The 18,592-nt window shown below is 44.7% G+C and overlaps 1 protein-coding gene across 10 annotated transcripts in view; it reads left to right on the top strand.

Annotated features, from left to right (window-relative positions):
- The window catches only part of CACNA2D3 (calcium voltage-gated channel auxiliary subunit alpha2delta 3), a 946,725-nt gene that overhangs the window by 824,222 nt on the left and 103,911 nt on the right, over positions 1–18,592 (top strand). The window lies entirely within an intron of this gene.

Here is an 18,592-nt window from a genome sequence, read left to right as displayed (position 1 = left end):
CCTTCAGTCATTAATGCATCATAATATAGCAAACACCTATGAACTTAACCCTCACTCTAAGAACTAGAAAGTTACCAATAACTTACATCAACCTGTGTGTCTGTGTCTTTCCCTGGGGTTGGCAAACATTTTTGTGTAAAGGTCCAGATAGTGAACATTTTAGACATTGAAGGCCATACAGTCTCTGTCACAACTACTCAACCCTGCTGTTGTAGTGCAGAGCCAGCCATAGACAATCCATAAACAAATGAGTGTGCCTGTGCTCTAATAAAATTTTATTTACAAAAACAGGTGGAGGACTGGGTCAGCCCATAGACCATAGTTTGCAAGCCTTGCCCCATCCCATTCCCTAGCCAGCTATCATTCTTCTCTACCACCACCACCTATCATCCACTCTGCTAGCCATACCCACCAGCCTGTCTCCTCATCTACAAACTGAGAAAGAATGATTATTAGAGTATTCTTATGTCTAAAACTTTGTCATTCTCATGACAAACTGTAGACAGTCATGACACCTGCAGCTAAAGCCAGACTGTGTGGCTAATTGAGGAAGTAGACTTTTCATGCTGCTTATCCTCTGAATCTGAGTAACCTTGGGCAAACCACAGGCTCTCTCTGAATCCCGGCTTCCTCATCAATAGAATGCAAATAGCAGCTACCTCATATGGCACAAGAAGGACCAAGGGATATGTGTTAAGTGCACAGCACGGGTCTGTCAGAGCAAATGAGCAAAAGTGGCATCTCCTATTAGCCTCAAGGAGTCTGGACTGGCTGTTCTCACCTAAAATGTGGATAACCTGGGAGCACACAGAGAACTCACGTAGCTGTTGGGTTTCTGGGAGACGTGCCTTACTGTTCTATTTTGCTCCTGCTGACTCTAACAGGCGATTAAAAAATGGGCAGTGCACACTTGGAGGGGAAGCCTTCTGAACGTTGAAGGACTTGGATGTGGAGTCTGATTGATTTTTTTCATCTGACCTCAGCCCAAAGAACAAAGGGGGGGAGTGTGACAGGCATGCTAATGCCTGTAGTGCCTTTCCTCTCTCCCTCCCTTGGTGAGACAGATCTGAGAGTAACAAGACAACCGTGCATGCAGGAGAGTAACAGAGATGCCAAATGTCAGGTCAGGCCAAGGAGCTCTGTAGAGGGGAGGCTCCCCTGTGAGGGTTCTTAGTACCAAGACCTAGTCAAGGGCCCAGTTTCTCATGCCGCAACTTGCTTCAGACACACCCCTGGAATAATACTGTGGTTACTGCTGCACTGAGGTGTCAAGAATTTCCTAGCTTCTACATATTTCATATATATATATATATATATATATATATATATATTTCATATATATATATTTCATATATATATGTAAATATATGCGTGTGTGTCTTATATGCTTTTGTCCCTTTTAAGTCAGAATGTTTTCTAATATAAATTGGTCTTTTAAACATTTCACATCCAAAGAAATCAACAATTATTAACATTTAAAATTGATGAAGTTTGAAATCCAGCAAACATGTGATAGCTCTTTTTCCCAGGTAATGTATGACTAATAAAAAAAATAAGTTAGAGCTAAATATACTCACCTGGGAGGTATTCATAATACATTGTTAGGTTAGATAAAGCAATTTGAATAGGAATATATATTGTGTAATCCTATTTGTGTTGCCAAAAAAAAAAAAAAAGTAAGAGTGCAGAGGTGGAGGGATTAACCCTAAAAATATGCATTGATTTGTCTGAAGATGGAATAAGTAGGGAAGGACAGATGCCAGATTAATAATACTGATTTCCCAGAAGACAGGGACATTTTAAGGAAAGAGGAAAATTAACTTTTTCTGTTTATACCTCTGCATATTCAACTTGCTACAACAAATGTGTTATATCTGTAATTTTTAAAATACAAAGGAAAAGAAGAGTTAACTTTTGTTAAGTAGGATGTAGAGGAGCATTTTGCCTACTGGAATATTTGAGATAGATGATTCTTAGTAACCAGCTGAGTTTTAGGGACACCTGGGTGGCTCGGCGGTTGAGGATCTGCCTTCGGCTCAGGGCATGATCCCAGAATGCCGGGATCAAATGCCACGTCAGGCTCCCTGCATGGAGCCTGCTTCTCCCTCTGCCTATGTCTCTGCCTCTCTCTCTCTCTGTCTCTCTCATTAATAAATAAATAAAGTCTTTAAAAAAAAAAAAAACCAGCTCAGTTTTATGTGCCAGTATAGAATCCTGGAGTTCTGCTTGTCTCACTCAATGAGAATTTGTCCCCAAAGTCATACATATCTTTCTCTGCCAAGTCATCGCCACATGTGAACAGACCTCATAATGCATGGAATATTTTTCCCAGTTTTAATGTATGCTTTGGTAAAATCATGGCAAATTTTTTACCCCATCCCCACCAGCAGGCCCCCATCCAAAGCAGGTGCTGCAGTGATCTGACTCGGGGGAGGCAGCCAGGCCAAGTGACAGCTGCTGCCCAGTATAGCTCAGAGAAAGACCTTGGCACTGTAAATCCATGCAGAAATTTCATTTGGTTGTGGAGGAAATTTGGCATTTGGAAATATTTCCCTAGGGTTGTAGATGACCAAATGGCACCCAAATATAAAGTTTATACAGAGCTACTTAAAAGACCTCAATATTATTTCCTTCCTTCCTTCCTTGTTTCTTTCTTTTTTTCTTTATCCCTTTGGTCTTATAAAACATATAGCAAGTGAACTAGGAATATATTTTCCAATGGCTATCGTATTATTTATTTAGTGCTTACAATGGGCCAGATGTCGCTGAGGATTTGTACTGGTTAAATACAAATCCTCAATGTAACAGCTACTACAGTGAGTAAACTTCCAGATTTATTGCTCTTATCACAGTCTAGTTGAGGTGGACAGGGGCCAGCCTTCATGCACTTATTCAGCCTCCTTCCATCTTGTCACTATGCGTTCCTCTTAGTTCTTAGTTCTTAGTACTCTTTCCATCAGCAGGCTGATGGTGGAAAAAGATAAGGGTCAGGCATGGTCCCTGTCTGGAAATGTTACTTATCACTGAGCTTACATTCCATTGGCCAGAATGAAACCACGTGACCATATCTAACAGCAAGGGAGGCTGGGAAATGTAGTCTAACTGTGCTTTGGAAGAAGAGTCCTAGAGCATTAGCGATGATGTCTGCCTTTACACTTTATTTGTATTATCTCACTTAAAGGTGACAACAACTCACTAGCCTATAAACTTAAGATGGTTTCTTTTATTTCTTCTCATAGTTTCTGTAATACCGTGTTGTACAGAATGAATGTTGAATGTTGAACGAATGCACGAATGACAGATATGAAGCACAGAAAAGTTAAGTAACTTGCCTGGGGTGTCCAGCATATGTATTGAAAATATGTGGATTGTGAGTCCTCAGATGAAGGAAAATAATCTTTCTGACAGTAAGCTACAAATTTAATTATGTGGAAGCTCTCCCTAACTCAGAAAATAAGAATACAGTTTCCTTTTGAGCCGCTCAGTGGAAAACCAAGGCTGCCACAGGATTTCTCCAGTGAGAAGGTAGGAAGGACATGTACACCTCCTCATTCTGTCTTATCTTTTTAATAAAGTAAAAATTCCTACCTAGGGCTACCTCAGCTCATTCAGTTTATATGACCAGCCGTTGAGTTTAAACTCCCTTTACCTGGTCTCCAGATAGCAGATAAAATTAGTGGGTATGAAATGTGTGCCTTCACCCTCTCTAAAACTGAGAAAGACAATGCCTAAGTGTATGAGACTGCTTCCCAGTACCCACTTGTCTATGGAGCCCAAGTCTGAGCTAGATGCTGTGGGAACTAGAAAAGACACAGCACCCTGGCTCTTGGCCTTCAAAGAACTTACCTGTCTGTGGGGTGCTCTTTAGCAATCTTTATTTGTTATATCAGAGTCAGTACTGATCATCTCATCACCTTGAATCTGTTACCCATGAAAAGACTGCACCTGACTTTGTTGGACACTAACACTGTGCAGCTTCACAGGAATCAAGTCTCAGAAGTCCTTTGGTTAGGAGCAGAGGCAGACCTCAACTGGTTTTTGCTTTTTGTGCATTATTTTGGTTCATCCATCCTGCATTGTCAAGGTTAGAAGAAGTACAGAGTTCACATTCCAGGGTTTTCCCAACCTCTCAACCTTCCAGCACTTGGTTTGCCTGCATATAGAACATATATGAAGATAAAGATGCATTTGAGATCAGTATGATTAAAGGTTAATGAGTGAGCTCATGCGGCTGGTGGAATAAACATAGACAGATGCTGGTTGATACACAGCTAACAAAGAAACAAAAAGATGGAGAAACATGGCAGCTTAGGAGGCTTGGCCAAGGCCTCACACTGTCATGCTGTTTGACTTAGGTCTTTTGATTGGCTACTTTTGTCCCTGCCCCAGAAATATAAATTGGAATCAAATTTATGTTCATGGTTGATTGTTTACTCATGTTGCACATCAAATGAGTGTTTTGTGCAGCTCTTCTTGGTGAATTTACATTTGCTTTTGTGCTTTTATGTTGACACTATGGCTTGGTTTCTGAAATAGGTGACAGTGTGTTTTCATAGTTTCAAGTTACTATTTAGCGTGTGTGCATGGTGATGCAACAATGAATCTGTGTTTTGCCTTTTTTCTCTTTAAGATTTGCTCTTTGTTAACTGTTTGATACAAGTAGCTTGGAAATGTCCTAGAAAACACAATTGTCTCAGGTGGGACTTACACTGTAACCCATCAGTTATGGATGCGGTACTGTTCAGGACTCCTTTTCGTTATTGCAGCCTTCTTCGGTCCCACCATTTCATTCTATAACAGTGTCCCTATTAAAAGCATGAAATATGGGCTGAAATCATCTAGATCCAAAGGCTGCCTTCAACATTTGCTGGCTATGAGAGCTTAAAGAAATTATTTAACCTCCCTGATCTTCAATTTCATCACCTATACAAAGGAACCCAACTGGCAGGCTTGCAGGGAAGGTTAAATAATATTTTTATGTAAGACTCGGAGAAAAAAAATGTACAGGAGCTAGTATCTTTCCTATTATTCTGTCTGTATGGCATATATCAACTAGACATTGAGGCTGTACGTACTTAACACTAATCTGTTTGGAACAAAAACAAGTGAGTTAAGCAAGGGAACATTTTGCTGTGTGACAGGGTTGACCATCTTTATGGACTATAAAGCAGGGGCATGTAAGTGTTATCTGGCTAGAATCAGTTCAATCTAAGTGAATTTGTGTTCAACCTATCTGATGGTCCTCAAAATAGTTCCACAAACAAAAGAAAGTTGGTTGTTGGAGTCATGTGACTGTACCTCGGCATGGGATGTTTGTTGATAAAATAAAGGTCCTATGTTGACATGGACGCAGCTTCCATCCATATTTATAATGGGCAAATCCCCATTCTGGTGTGAGAGTAATGTTCTTATCCTTCACTTCATCCAAGAAGCCCACATGGGCCACCTACTATGTGCCTGTGCTGTTGCTTTTTCAAGGCTTGCCCACCCATCTTTCCTCTAGTCAGCATGTCCCTGGTAGGAGGCCCCTCTCCCCATCCTTGGGTAATTAGAGAAAGTATGTCGTCAGCTCCCCAGAGGCAATCTGCTTTCATCAAGAAGCATGACTATCGGAGTTTCGAGGTTGATAGGAGTGGAAACATTTGTGTTCAACAAGCAGGCTCCTTCATGTGTTGTCAACATTTCATTTGTGATTCTAATGAGGGCCAAGGAGAAAATAAACTCAGCAAACTGCTTTCCACTGCTATAGCTGATGTTTATACGTTTCTATCCATGGCCTCAACTTGCTCCTACCATGAAGGCATTTGGAAATGCAGCGGCATGCCACTGCTGCATGTGACCAAGAACTAAGATGGCTAAGTCTACTGAGGCAGTCCTGAGAATGGGCAGGGTTTACTTCTTAGTAGTAGACTAGAATTTCTATTCTTATTGGTGTTTTAAATGTCTCCTAAAGGTAAAAACACTCTTACATGAAAACAGGGTGTAATAGAGGGACTCCCATCTCATCTCCTCTCCAGAAGTTAGCTATAGGTTTCATTGTGTATTATTTCTTTCTTAAGGCATCTTAAGTGCTCCTTACCTGTTAAGCTCTGCATCTGTGGATGTTCTGGGCATGAACATAAGACACAGAAAAATAAGTGGACCTGCAATCCAAATGGCCCGTATGACAAACATCTGAAAAACCACAGCCATGCAAAGTGCTAGGAAGAGGAGGTACATGGTACTGTCCTAGAATTCAGTCAGAGAATCTGACTGGGAATCTTGGAGCAGCCATGCAATGGATGTTATAACCAGGCTGCAATCTGAAGGCTGGATGAGAGTGTACTGCAGAGAAGGGAAGGGGCAAGGGCCATTGTAGGTAAAGACTTTCCAGGTAAAGGCTGAGAGACCAGAGAGATGGCACAGTGCCTGAGGATTTCCCAGAAGCCAGTGTGGCTACAGCACAGATAGGTGAGGGCAGGGACTCTGGCAAGCAGATGCTGGAGGAGAGGTAAAGAAGCCGGTTGTGGAGTTCCCCCACCCCCATCTTCCACTATAAGTGTTTTATTAATATTGAAAACTGTGTCTCAGACACCCACACCTCTGCAAGAATGCTGCTTGCTGCCTGGTGTTGGGGTTGGGCTTAGACCCCGTAATACACCCTGTAATGTACCTTGGGAAATACAGTCACCTCACAGGCAGGGTCCTTTGACAGCTCTACTGCTCACAGTAACTAGAGAGTTGCATCTTTCTGTCCTCAGAATGCTTTCTGAGGGAGGTGGCAGGTGTGAGGAAATCCCAGTCCATGTTCATCAAAACCTGAGCTGTAACTTATAGCATGGGGTTGTGGCAAAGCCATTCCACACATGCCTGAGAGGCTCAGAAGGGAATTGTCATTACCCCCACACAGGTGCCCGAGTCCAGTGTGGTTGAGGATGAGCTAGCCCTGCTGACACTCATAGGCTACGTTGGTGTAACAGAACTTGCCCTCCTGGGTGCTCGTGTATATGTTAGCGTGGATGTAAATAAGTGACCAGGGGTGGTAAATAAGTGCCACAATTACCTATTTTGTAGGCTCAAGGGGCACAGTGGCCCCTCCAGCAGCTCCATGGGGCCTACCATGGCCTCATGGCCTCAGAATGCTTTTTAGCCCAGTGTTCAAAGCAGACACCAGCAGACAATGGATGGCATCATGCAAATGTAATCCTAGTTGCTGTTCCTGAAGTAGATCCTTGCCATTTGCAAATCTGGCCAAGTGCCATTTTGCTGAGGGGAGAATTTGAATCATGGCCTAGGAAGCTATGGACAGAGCCCACTTACCACCCCCAACCCATCCCCCCAATCCCCAACTTCTACATCTTGATGTAGATTTTGTATTTTCTCCTTGCCCTCAGGAACATGGTATTTTTTTCTACAGTGATAAAAATGAGGTCTTCATTTCTTAAAGAATGGCCTTTTGAAAAGAGAAACACAATTTTAGGACAGTGGGAGGGGGTTAAGTTGGGGCCTGTGCATTTTCATGGGAGAACGTTGGCTTGCACTAGAAATAGGATTTCAGAAAAGGTGGTGGGGAGATGGCACAGGCATTTCGTGTTCCCACATTTGGACTCACGGGTGACCCCCAGGTGGACCTCCCTGTGACTGCTGAGGGTTTGCTGGGAGCGGCAGGCCAGCAGGGAGCCTCATGCTGGTGGTCTCATGAAACTCTCTAGCAGAGCACATCCACTAGCTTAAGAAAATGATGTCTGGTGCAGAGGAAGTCCATCTGAAAGGGGAACAAATGAGGGCCCGCAGACTGACTCTGGTTCCCCATTTTGTTCTCCTGCTTCCATCACATTTGCAGTGGTGGGCACTGTGCATTAGCAGCTTATTTTTTGTTTAGTTCTTTCTCTGTCTAGAAGTCCGAGTGCTCTGACTGACAACAGAAAGTCCCTAAATTCCTGGGGCTGAAATAAAACCTCTCAACCCACGGAACACTCGGCAAGCCTCAGACTCAGGGTGCTTACCTGGAGACGATCATGGATCGTGGGTTCCTCCACCAGTCCAGGAGTGGGGGACTGTTATCTTCTACATCTGACTGTGGAAAAACCTGAGTCTTGGGGAGGGCGAGTCACTTGCCAGAAATGGGTTTAAAAGTAGTAGAGCTGGGACTTGGACCCCCAGCTGCCTGATTCCAAAGTCCTTTCAAGTCCTGTGTGCTTTTACCTCAGATGTACTCTTCTCAGACCCCTCCCTTCATCAGGGGAGAAGCCCAGGAAGGGCCCTCCAAGACACAGCCCACGCAAACCAGACCGGGTGCAAAGAATGCTTCCACTGGGCCTGCAAGGTGTCCTTCCCAGGAGGTCCCTGCCACCCGCTGCTTCTCAAGGCGAGGGCCCACCGCCTCGTGCTGTGGCTGCGCGGTGGGAAAAGGATTCGGGGGCCGGAGGTGAGGAAAGCAGGGCACTTTGTGCACGGAGTTAGTGCTAATCTGGTCCATCCCCAGAACGCTGCTATCGGTGAGATCTTGGGCATATTTGTCATGGCTGCTCCCCTGCTCAGAAGCTGCCCCCGCAGGCCCACCCTCGCTTGGTGGCTGGGCAGGAAGGAGAGGGTTCCCTTTGATCTGCAGACCGGGAGCAGGAGGAGCATGGCCATTCGTGGACCTGCCCCTGCCCCTCCACCCAGGCGAGGGTTCGGACAGCTGTGCCAACAGAGCCCCTGGGCTGCGCCCGCTTCAGAACAGCCAGACTCAGGACACGGCATGCCCTGGACCAAAGTGGAAGTCGGAAAGGCAGCCCCTTCACACGGAGGAGTTTCAGGTCACAGCCCAGAGGAGAGGATGCTAGGATTGGGATAAGCAGCCGGAAAGAGGGCAGAGGGCCGAGGGGATGGAGCCAGCCTCACGGCCCTCCCCAAGGACAGGTGGATCCCCTGGTCAGGCGGGAGCCACGCTGCTCCTCGGGCTGGTTTCTACTCTGTGGGAAACCGCAGGCCCTGACTAAAAGGCCTCAGCCTGGAGACAGATCAGCTAGCTTTGGAGGTGCATCCGCAGTTTAAAAAGTAAGACAGGTAGCTCTTGGGAGAGCGAAACTGTTTTCTACTTATCCTCCTGCAGAAAGCAAAGTTTTTGAGTCTCAAGTCATTCTGAGCAGGGAAGGCCGGTCTTTTAAAAATATATTCCGCTTCCCTGTAGTATAGTATACTTTGATGTATTGAAATACAGCTCGCCCCACTCAAATTACTGCCCCGGTGCCTAATGCTGTAAAATTAAACTATTCCTTGCTGATATTTTATTAAGCTTCACCAGCATTTCAGACTCAGACATCTCACGGAGCTTCGGGCCATATGTTTTATATGCTGTCATGGTGAACTCTGACTTCAATCCGCAAAGCCCCCTTCCCCCATGTCTTTATATAGTACAGGATTCTCAAAATTTCATACAGGCCGTTTCCAAATTGTGGACTGTTGCAAGTAAATGTCTCCGGTCCTGTGGGTGTTAATGTCTAAAAAGACAACAACAAAAAAAAAAAAAAAAAGGAAGGAAACAGGTTGTTTTATGAAAAGTTCTTATTTCCTGGATATCATTTTTGCATTTCTTCTGAGTTTGATTATTTTTTTTCACCATGGTGGGGGTGGGGAGGGGGGAGGATTTGGGGGGGGCGTAGAATATTTCCGAAATCCACACGCAGAAAAGGATCTGCGTTTATACAATGAGTTTATACAATGAGTTCACCTCTGCAGCAGGGAGCCGAAGGTACCTGTATGTTTGCATTTTGAGAAATAAATGGATCTATAGGCATAAATGACGATCCTCTTAACAAGACTAACTTTGTCATTTAATAAGGGAGATTATTTCATAGATTTAAAACCAGTTAACACATTTAAAACTTGATAAGACAAGGCAATCCTGGTATGTTTCCTGTTCTCCAGTGATTAAAGCAAATCAAACGCTGGAAGAGGGGAGGTTCTCCATGGTACGAGTCATGCCGTGAATGTTTCTCCTGGTAATGCAATTAGGAAACATTGGCCCCAGCTAATGAAACTTAAACAAAACATGTTGCCCTCGTCAAACTTGTTCAAGTTGTTAAACAGGCAAAGCCTTGTCCAAAAAGTTAAAAAACAGGGGCATATAGTGTTTCCATGGAAACTCTGTTAAAATACTGATTTGTGGATATGATCATAATCAGCCCCATAATCTAATATGACTGAATTAAATGAAAAAGAATCTCAGTTATGAAGTAAGCCCCCTGTGTAAGAGTATTCTTACACATGCAGAAAACATATGGATCCTGACGGACACTGTTTTCAAACTACTTATTGGCACAGGGATGGAGCTTTAAGACTTGGGTTTTGTCCGTCTGCCTTCTCCTCCTCCATTCATTGTTCGTTGTTTTTATAATGCCGGGATTATGTGGGTGAGCAGTAAATAAAGTCTTGATGACATTTGGATTTTTCAATATGTATCACTGCTACCCACACAACACCCCATATTGTTTTCATTGTCTTTTGTGACAAGAGAAGGTAACCCATAATATTTAACGGTTTGTGGGACGTTACAAGATTAAGTTTTATTAAGGTAATAATTTCTTCCTGCTAATGGGATCTTGGTAGAATTCTAACTATGTGGTTTCAAATGGATGCCTTTGACCTCCAGAGGAAAGGGCACAAAGCTGAGGCTGGGGCAAGTGTCCCTGGGACAAGGGGCAGACGCTTCAAGGGCACACACTGGCTTCCCCACCACACACCTCTGCAGCTCACGCTTCCACCTGCCTGGGCTGTAGCAAAAATGGAAACTGCTCACCGTGGGATAAACTTCAGCCCAGTGGAGTGGCAAAGACAGCTGTCTTTCAGTAGTCTCACTTGACTTATTTGGAAACCATTCCACCCAGAGAAGATCACAGGTGCTGTTAGTAGATCTCTTTCCTTCTCGCAAAAATATGTCTTTAGTCATGTACAAAGATCAGATACGGGTTTGGCTCATGATTATTGGCTAGCCAGAGTCTGGCAATTCCTTGCACCTTAGCCATGGCATCCCAGAGCATCTGTAGAAAGACTTCTGTGACACGGTAGTGATAAGCGAATGCACCCCTGCACAGGTGCATCCACACATCTCCTGCCAGTATGGTCTCCGGATGTGTGGGGCTGGGTCCTAAGGTCACAGCAAGTCTGAGACTCACTTTCTGGACCGAGCTGTGCTATACAGTCGGACAAAGCTCAAAGATTCAGACCCTGACCCAGAGAGCAGGAGTAGACATTTCCCTGCTCCCATGTCCCAGAGTGGCTGGGCTTTCCAGGTACACACTCCTTATTTGGGCACAGAAAGGAGTACACACAAGAGACATAGGTTCAGGCCTGAATGAGTCTGGCGCCAGGAGCTTGAATCTGCTGATTATTTACTCTCCTTAACACTTCACTTTTCTAATTAACTTGGTTTTATAGCAAAGTAATATATGAACACAAATTTTAAAAATTAAATGGAATTTTTTTAAAGTTTGCAAATTGAAAAAGGAGGCCCCTGACACATCACCACTCCCTACTCTCAACCCTAGTCTCGCTTCCTAGGGGCAAAGTTTCCACCTCTCTTACTTAGCATCTGTATTTCTCGTTGACAAAGTGAGTTTGCTGGGTTTTATTGAATTTCAGATATCACTTCCTTCCTTCCTTTAATACGTGGAACTTTGGACTTTTTACACCAGCCCATCTTGCCTTATCCACATTCCACAGCTGCATACCTATCTCATAGCTTTCTGTTAACTAGGCAGTCACTGTACCATTAGGACGATCCATGTATATTCTCTACTGTGTTAAATAGTGTGCTACTGTGCGTTTCCTTTTTTATGGTATATTTTCCCCGAACTGAGGAGTCCCTTCATCCTTTTATTTGCTTCATTTTCCTTCCTTCTATCTATGTTTTTTTTTTTCCCCCATGTATTTCACCAACCATCTCAGATGCTTGTTAGGAGTATTTCCTAGCTATTCCCCAGTATTTGCAGAGACCCCACTCCCAGCACCCACAGCTGTCCTGTTCCAATCTGGACAGTTGGTCCCCAGGCTGCTAGGCTCCTATGGTCTCCTCTCCATGTTCCTCTATAATAGTCCTCTTTAGGGACACCTGGGTGGCTCAGTGGTTGAGCATCTGCCTTCGGCTCAGGTCCTGATCCCGAGGTCCTGGGATCAAGTCCTGCATCAGGCTCCCCACAGGGAGCCTGCTCCTCCCTCTGCCTATGTCAGTGCCTCTCTCTGTGTGTCTTCATGAATAAATAAATATAATCTTTAAAAAAAAATAGTCTTCTTTCTTTCTTCCAGACCCACGCCTTCCTTTTCCCTGACTTAATTCCTCAATTTGCTCACAAACATTCTCAGGTCGTTTTCTAAGAAAAGGGAGGTGAAATGCTTTCATTCAGTCCTTCTTGTAGCTCTGAAAATGCCTAAACTCTGCTCCTCCATGTAACAATCATTTGGCTGGATCTAGAATTCTGGGCTGGAGATCATTTTACCCCAGAATTATGAAGGCATTGCTCCCTTTTCTTCTGCCTTCCAGTGTTAACTTGTTAAAAAGTCTGATGCCATTCTAATTCTAGACCCTTTGTTAGGATCTGGTTTGCCCAGCCTTCATCCCAGCAGCTTTTAGAATGGAGGTTTTGTCTCTAGTGTCCTGAGATTCCTTGATACTGTGAATCCTCCTCATTTACTGTGCTGGGCATTTTGCAAACTCTTGAATTAGAAATGCATAACCTTCAGTTCTAGGAAATTTTCCCATATTGTTTCCCCAAGTGTTTTTGTTTTATTTTCCAGATTTTCTTTTTCCAACTTATTTCTATTTTTCAATTTATGTGTTTATTTTGATGCTTTTATCTTACATTTCCAACAATTCTTTTTTACAGCAGCCCATTCTTATTCCAAGGATATAGTATGGGCTTTGGTCTTTGATCCCTCTGAATATGTTGACTGTAGTTAAAGTTATTGTATTTTTTTCTTGCTGTCCCTGCTGCTAATTCTAAGTCATTTATTTTTTTCTGTTGGTGTTTTTTTCTTTCTTTTTTGTGTCAAAGGCCCCTCACACCTATGTGTGCCTTAGTTCTTATTTAAAAGTGAAGCTCTTAAAATCTAAATCTAAAATACTGTTTTGAAAAATTTCCCCACAAATAAGCTTTACTGTTGTGTAAATCAGTGGGCTGGCTAGTTTGGGGGTTGGTGTGTGGAAATATTAGTAACTCTAAGGCTTATGTGGAAGCAACTCTAAGGCCTGGTTGTCAGCATCAGGGAGCAGGACAGGAAAGAGTCTCATCAGAGAGCATGCACAGTTTCATTTTTCCATTTCAGCTTCTCACTTGTACCTCATCCAAACATTAGCATTTTTCAGGAACATATAAGATGATACTTGTGACATACAATAGAGTATGTCTGTTGGTACCTGCTAGTCCTGTGGCCTCCAGCCTACTGATGGCTGTGATGAATATTGCTAGGGCATGAGGCACCTAGGTGGCTCAGTCGGTTAAGCATCCGACTCTTGACTTCAGCTCAGATCATGATCTCAGGGTCATGAGCTCAAGCCCCGTATCGGGCTCCACACTGGGCATCAAGCCTCCTAAAGAGTCTTCTTCTTCCTCTGCTCCTCCCCTCTTCCCTGCTGGCTCTCTCTCTTTAAAAAAAAAAAAAAAAAAATGCTAGAGGATCTGGTTCTCTACGTATTATTCCATAGTCATGGTCTTGAAAGTGGCCAAGTGGGGCCAAGATGCCATCTCTTTTTGGACCCCTCTCTCTGTACACAGTTCAGGAGTATCTCTCCCTCTCTTCCAGGAGCCTGTGAACATCTGCAGAACATAGACAATGACTTATGAGTATAGAGTGAGAGAAAACAGAGTCCATTCTGTGCTCTCTCTTATTTATTAGCACTGCCACCAGCAAATTCTTTATCATCTCCAATCTCTGATGTCACTAACTTGTAACCCAGCCCAGTGGATCTCAATCAAGTGTATCTAGTTTAGCCACTCCCTCCCCTGCAAGTGTAGGTGTGAAATTCTTTCTTATCACTACTCCATTAGATGTCTAGAGCCACTCTTCCCTTTTCTTAAGATTATAGGTGTCCTGGTGCATTATGAGGATGTAGGGAATCAGATGGGGACCAGGTGGGGTTTGCAGCATGGAGAGAAGTTACTCCTTAGCTGTCAGTGGGCAGTGCAGCAGAGCTGGGGTGTCCCTGGTAGGTAGTCCCCCTTATTGGAACAAAGGAGGGGCCGGACCCCCTATTCTAGCTCACGCTCCTCACAGAGGTCATTCCTCACTCCCATTTACCGGCTCTTTCCAAGTTAGGAGAATTTGTACCCTGCCTCAGTATCACATTCCCTTGATTCTAAGTTGCCATGAAAAGAAGCGGGAACTTTGAAACGAGCAATACACACATTGATGAGCGTGTACTGCGAGCCTCTCGCTTCTTCAAACTCCCTCCATTTGAGGTTCATAGCTTCAAATGTTCCTCTTCTTCATTTCCCTTTGCCTGTTAATGCTCACCTCCCACCCACTACAGGCTACAGACTGAAAGTCATCTCTCCTATGACCCCCAGGACTCAGTTGGGTGCCCCCTTCTGCCCTCCTGTGTCATCCTGTGCATGTCTTTCAAACTACTCACAATGGTCACACTGGTTGTGTAATATCTGTACAGCTTTGGACATTTTAAACCCTGAGAACACAAGGGCTGTACAAATCATACCCTTAGCTGTATCCCCCAGTGCAGGAGATGCTCAATTAGTATTTATGAGGGGAAGAAAAAGTGTAAGGTAGAGGCAATGTGAGCAACTATTAATAGCAAGGAAGATGAAGCCTCTTACAAATAAGCCTTCCAGTGGATGCGAAAAATTAAAAGTCTGATTTAACAAAGAGGCCAAGCAGGTTCACCTGCACCGATGCCTTGTTCCAGAATACCAAATAATGACAGGGGCCACGAACCTTCATGGAAACCTGCTCCAAACCGAGGGGGACCGAGTGTTCCACCCAACACTGGAAAACACATCACTTTGCCTCTTCTCCACAGAATGAAAAGAGTCTAATCATTTCTGAAACACATGAAACAAAGAGATAAAAGGTAAGAAAGGCAATTTTGGAAGCAGCATAATTTGTGTAAAAAAAAAAAAAAAAAAAAAAAAAAGTCCCTGGGACCATTTAGTCCCTAACTGAGATTACTGGTAAGGCACAGAGCTCTCGTGTGCATGATCTTTAGCTGTATTTTTTTTTAATTTTTATTTATTTATGATAGTCACAGAGAGAGAGAGAGAGAGGCAGAGACACAGGCAGAGGGAGAAGCAGGCTCCATGCACCGGGAGCCCGACGTGGGACTCGATCCCGGGTCTCCAGGATCGCGCCCTGGGCCAAAGGCAGGCGCCAAACCGCTGCGCCACCCAGGGATCCCTTTAGCTGTAATTGTAATACTCTGTTGATAAAAATAGTTAAGCATTGTGAGAAATTAATCTGCCTGTGACCGTAGTGCATTTAAGATGATTAGAGTTACCGGAGAGCCTTAGGCAGGGAATCGGGGGCTCTCTGCTGTTGCTGGCTCTAAGCAGCACCAATTCAAGGAGGATTTCACTGTTTTGTTCTAGGAGTAGTTGCTGAAAGAGAGGTGAGATAGTGAGCCATCCCAAGGGGATTTTGTGGATCTGAAAGCCTGCTGCTCGGGGGCGGACAGTAAATTGCTGACTCTGGCTGGCAGAAGGGTCATTAATAATCCTTCCTGGAATCCCATAAAGAGAATGGTCTTCTATTCTAGGGAAATATTCTAATACCAAAGCTCGCAATTACTGTGCTGTCACGGTGTGCCAGGTGCTGTGCTAGGTCTGACTTCACGTCACAGCTTTCACGACAGTGCCAAGAGAGCTGAGTGGCTGGATTCTAATCCTGAGCCTACCGTTACTCTGCTGCCTCTCAACTTTTCCAGTGGATGAAGGAACAGAAAACGGGTGGAGTAATCTTCCAAGCGTTGCTAAGGCAAACCTCAGAGATGCAGGAAACAATAGGCACAAAAAGACTAGACAGGGAGAAAAGAAAGGAACCCAGAGTCAGGCTGGCATACCAGTGCAGGATAGAACTCGGCAAGAGTCACTGGGGCATTTTCTCAAAGACCTGCAGGAGACTGTTGTGTCTGTGGGAGAGCAGCACAGATTCAAAGCCTCTTGAGTGCTGGGCAGCCCCCCAGTGCCCTGGGGAAGGGCTCTACTGACAGTCCGGAGGCAGCAGAGACGTGGCGGTGTGAGCAGGGCATTTCTACGCTGGCTATACCCCCATGAGAACAGGAATCCTGACTCTATCAGCCAGGAAGTGGTCCTGGGACACAGGCTACTCTAGGCATTCCAACTATTAAGGGTTTGAATACAGGAAAGCAGAAGCCTTCACCATCACTGATGGGCAAGCACCAATCCAGGTGCTTCTCATAGAGCTCGCTCGGGAGCTGCGTCAAAATGTACGTCTGCCTGTCTGCCTCCAGAGCATCATGGGCTCTGTCTCGTTTGCTACCTCCCACATCTAGCTCTGGCTCTCTCATGGGCAAACTCTCATCTGGAACCGTGTTTTGGGGAGGCTCTGGAAATGCACTTCTGGCTTCTCTTCTTTGCTCCAGGATGGGTGTCCTAAGGAGGAGGTGGTGATGTCCAGTTGAGGATAACCCTGGAACTTCCTATGACATTGTTACCCTGTCATCCTATTTGCTGCCCCCCCCACTCCCACTTTTTCCATATCATCATGGTGAGGGGGTGGGATAGGAGACCTTTTAACCTGCTAAAGTTTTGGTATAGTGTGAGGCTAAAGTCCATTCCAGATGACTTCGTGAAAGCTCATCAAGCTAAGTGGCTCTCTCAGTTTATCGCCCTGCCTCAATGAAAACTGCCAAATTCTTGATAACTATCAATGGGAAGAAATGAAAATACTCCCCAAAAGTTAGCAACCAGGCCCTTCATGGAGACACATGTGCTTGCCATCTTCATTGTCCACAGTGAGGTTACTAAGAGCAGTTAAAGGGCGTGTGTCTACCTGGTCTGGGGAAGGGTGCCACGTTTGCCACAAGGTTATTTCATGAGCACTGGTGTGGTCATACCGACCAGACACCGCTGAATGGTGGCCATGGTTGCCTGGGGAGCTGCATGGGGTGGATTGTAAGCATCCCTAGGAAGGAGTACCAGGATTCACAAGTGATGCCTGACATGAGGTCAGGAAGGGCATCATGCATGATATAGATTTGCCCTCTACCCAAGTGCTGTCATCAAGCTGTTGTAGTTGGCTGTCTGCATGGAGGTGCTTATGTGATAGATCTCTGTACATGAAGATAAGTTGCCCATCTCCTATCAGAAGGAGCTACCAACCTGAACTACAGCTACATTTGTCAGGATAGCATCCGCTGCAAGCAACAAAAACCAAACTCAAAGTGACTTAAGCAAAATCAGTAAATTAAAGGAAGTTCATTGTTTGGTTGGTTAGGATTGGTGGAAATTCATTGTCTCATAACTAATATATCTAGAGCTACCTCTGGCTTCAGATACAGTTGGATCCAGGGCTCAGTTGAACTCACTAGGGTTCTCAGTCTCTCGTTTTCCTTGTCTTTGTGTCAGCCCTGTTCTCAAGCACACCCTCTTCACACAATGCCCCCAGCTTGGCAAACTCAATGGAAAGAAGCTTCCTTTTTCCTGAAAGTTCCCAAAGTCCTAGGGGTTGACTCTCATTGGCAAAGCTGGGATCGGTGCCCAGCACTATGGAAGAAGAAGGAAGGATGCGTTTCTGCATCCATGGGGTAGAGGGCAAATTCTATACAAACCACACATTAAAATTGAAGACAGGACAGTTCCTTAAAGAAAATGGTGTGGGTGTGGAGGGAAGTGGGAGGCCTCTTCCAGCCATAAAAGGGGACATACATGCCCAGCTGACAAAAGCAGCAGCTGTTATTCCAGACCAGCTGGGGTTAGAATCAGTCTGGGCCATCTCTGAATCATCTCAGGCTAGTTGCTAACTTCTTTGGACCTCTAGTTACTCATTTGTCTAATAAGTAGGTTGGATTCAATGGTTCACTTCACTATCCCAGCTCTAAACCTGTACAAATCTACTCATAATCCACAACCAAAAGGACTGTACTGGGAGCAGGGTCCATTGGCAACAGTCTCAATAAGTGGATCGCCTGCTTGTTTCAGGCCTAATCGTGCTGTAAAGTAACAAAAAGCAGCTGGAAAAAATCTCCCAGCACTGTTAGCCAGGGCCTCCGAAAAATGAAGAATCAGATTTGAAGAGACACAGCCCCCAGAAGTGACCGTGGTCTTTGCCACAGCAGAGTCATCCTGTTGGATCTTCAATGGAAGATTCCTTATGCCTGCAGTTCTCTTGGAAGCGGGGCCTCCGCCAAACTCATCTGGTATGCTGTGCTCCCGGTAGAAGTAATTATGTTTACGAGGCATTATTCACGTCTGGTCTACCTGAGGGCCACCCCAAATAACGCTTCTCTAGCTATTAAAGGCTTTATCAGGCACGCAGTCTCTTGGAGTTTCCTTCAGGGGAAAAGAAAAAGATTCCTCTTGAAGTTTACCACCTCCCGGGGCAATTTGCTGCCCATTTCAGGGCCATGTTAAGTGGTTGGCACCTGAAAAAAGGGCCGCCTTTT

This window comes from Canis lupus, chromosome 20 (genome assembly GCF_011100685.1).
Source record: "Canis lupus familiaris isolate Mischka breed German Shepherd chromosome 20, alternate assembly UU_Cfam_GSD_1.0, whole genome shotgun sequence".
Taxonomy (NCBI): Eukaryota; Metazoa; Chordata; class Mammalia; order Carnivora; family Canidae; genus Canis; species Canis lupus.
Note: the sequence above shows the minus strand (reverse complement) of the source record. Positions and strands in the feature narration are given on the sequence as shown.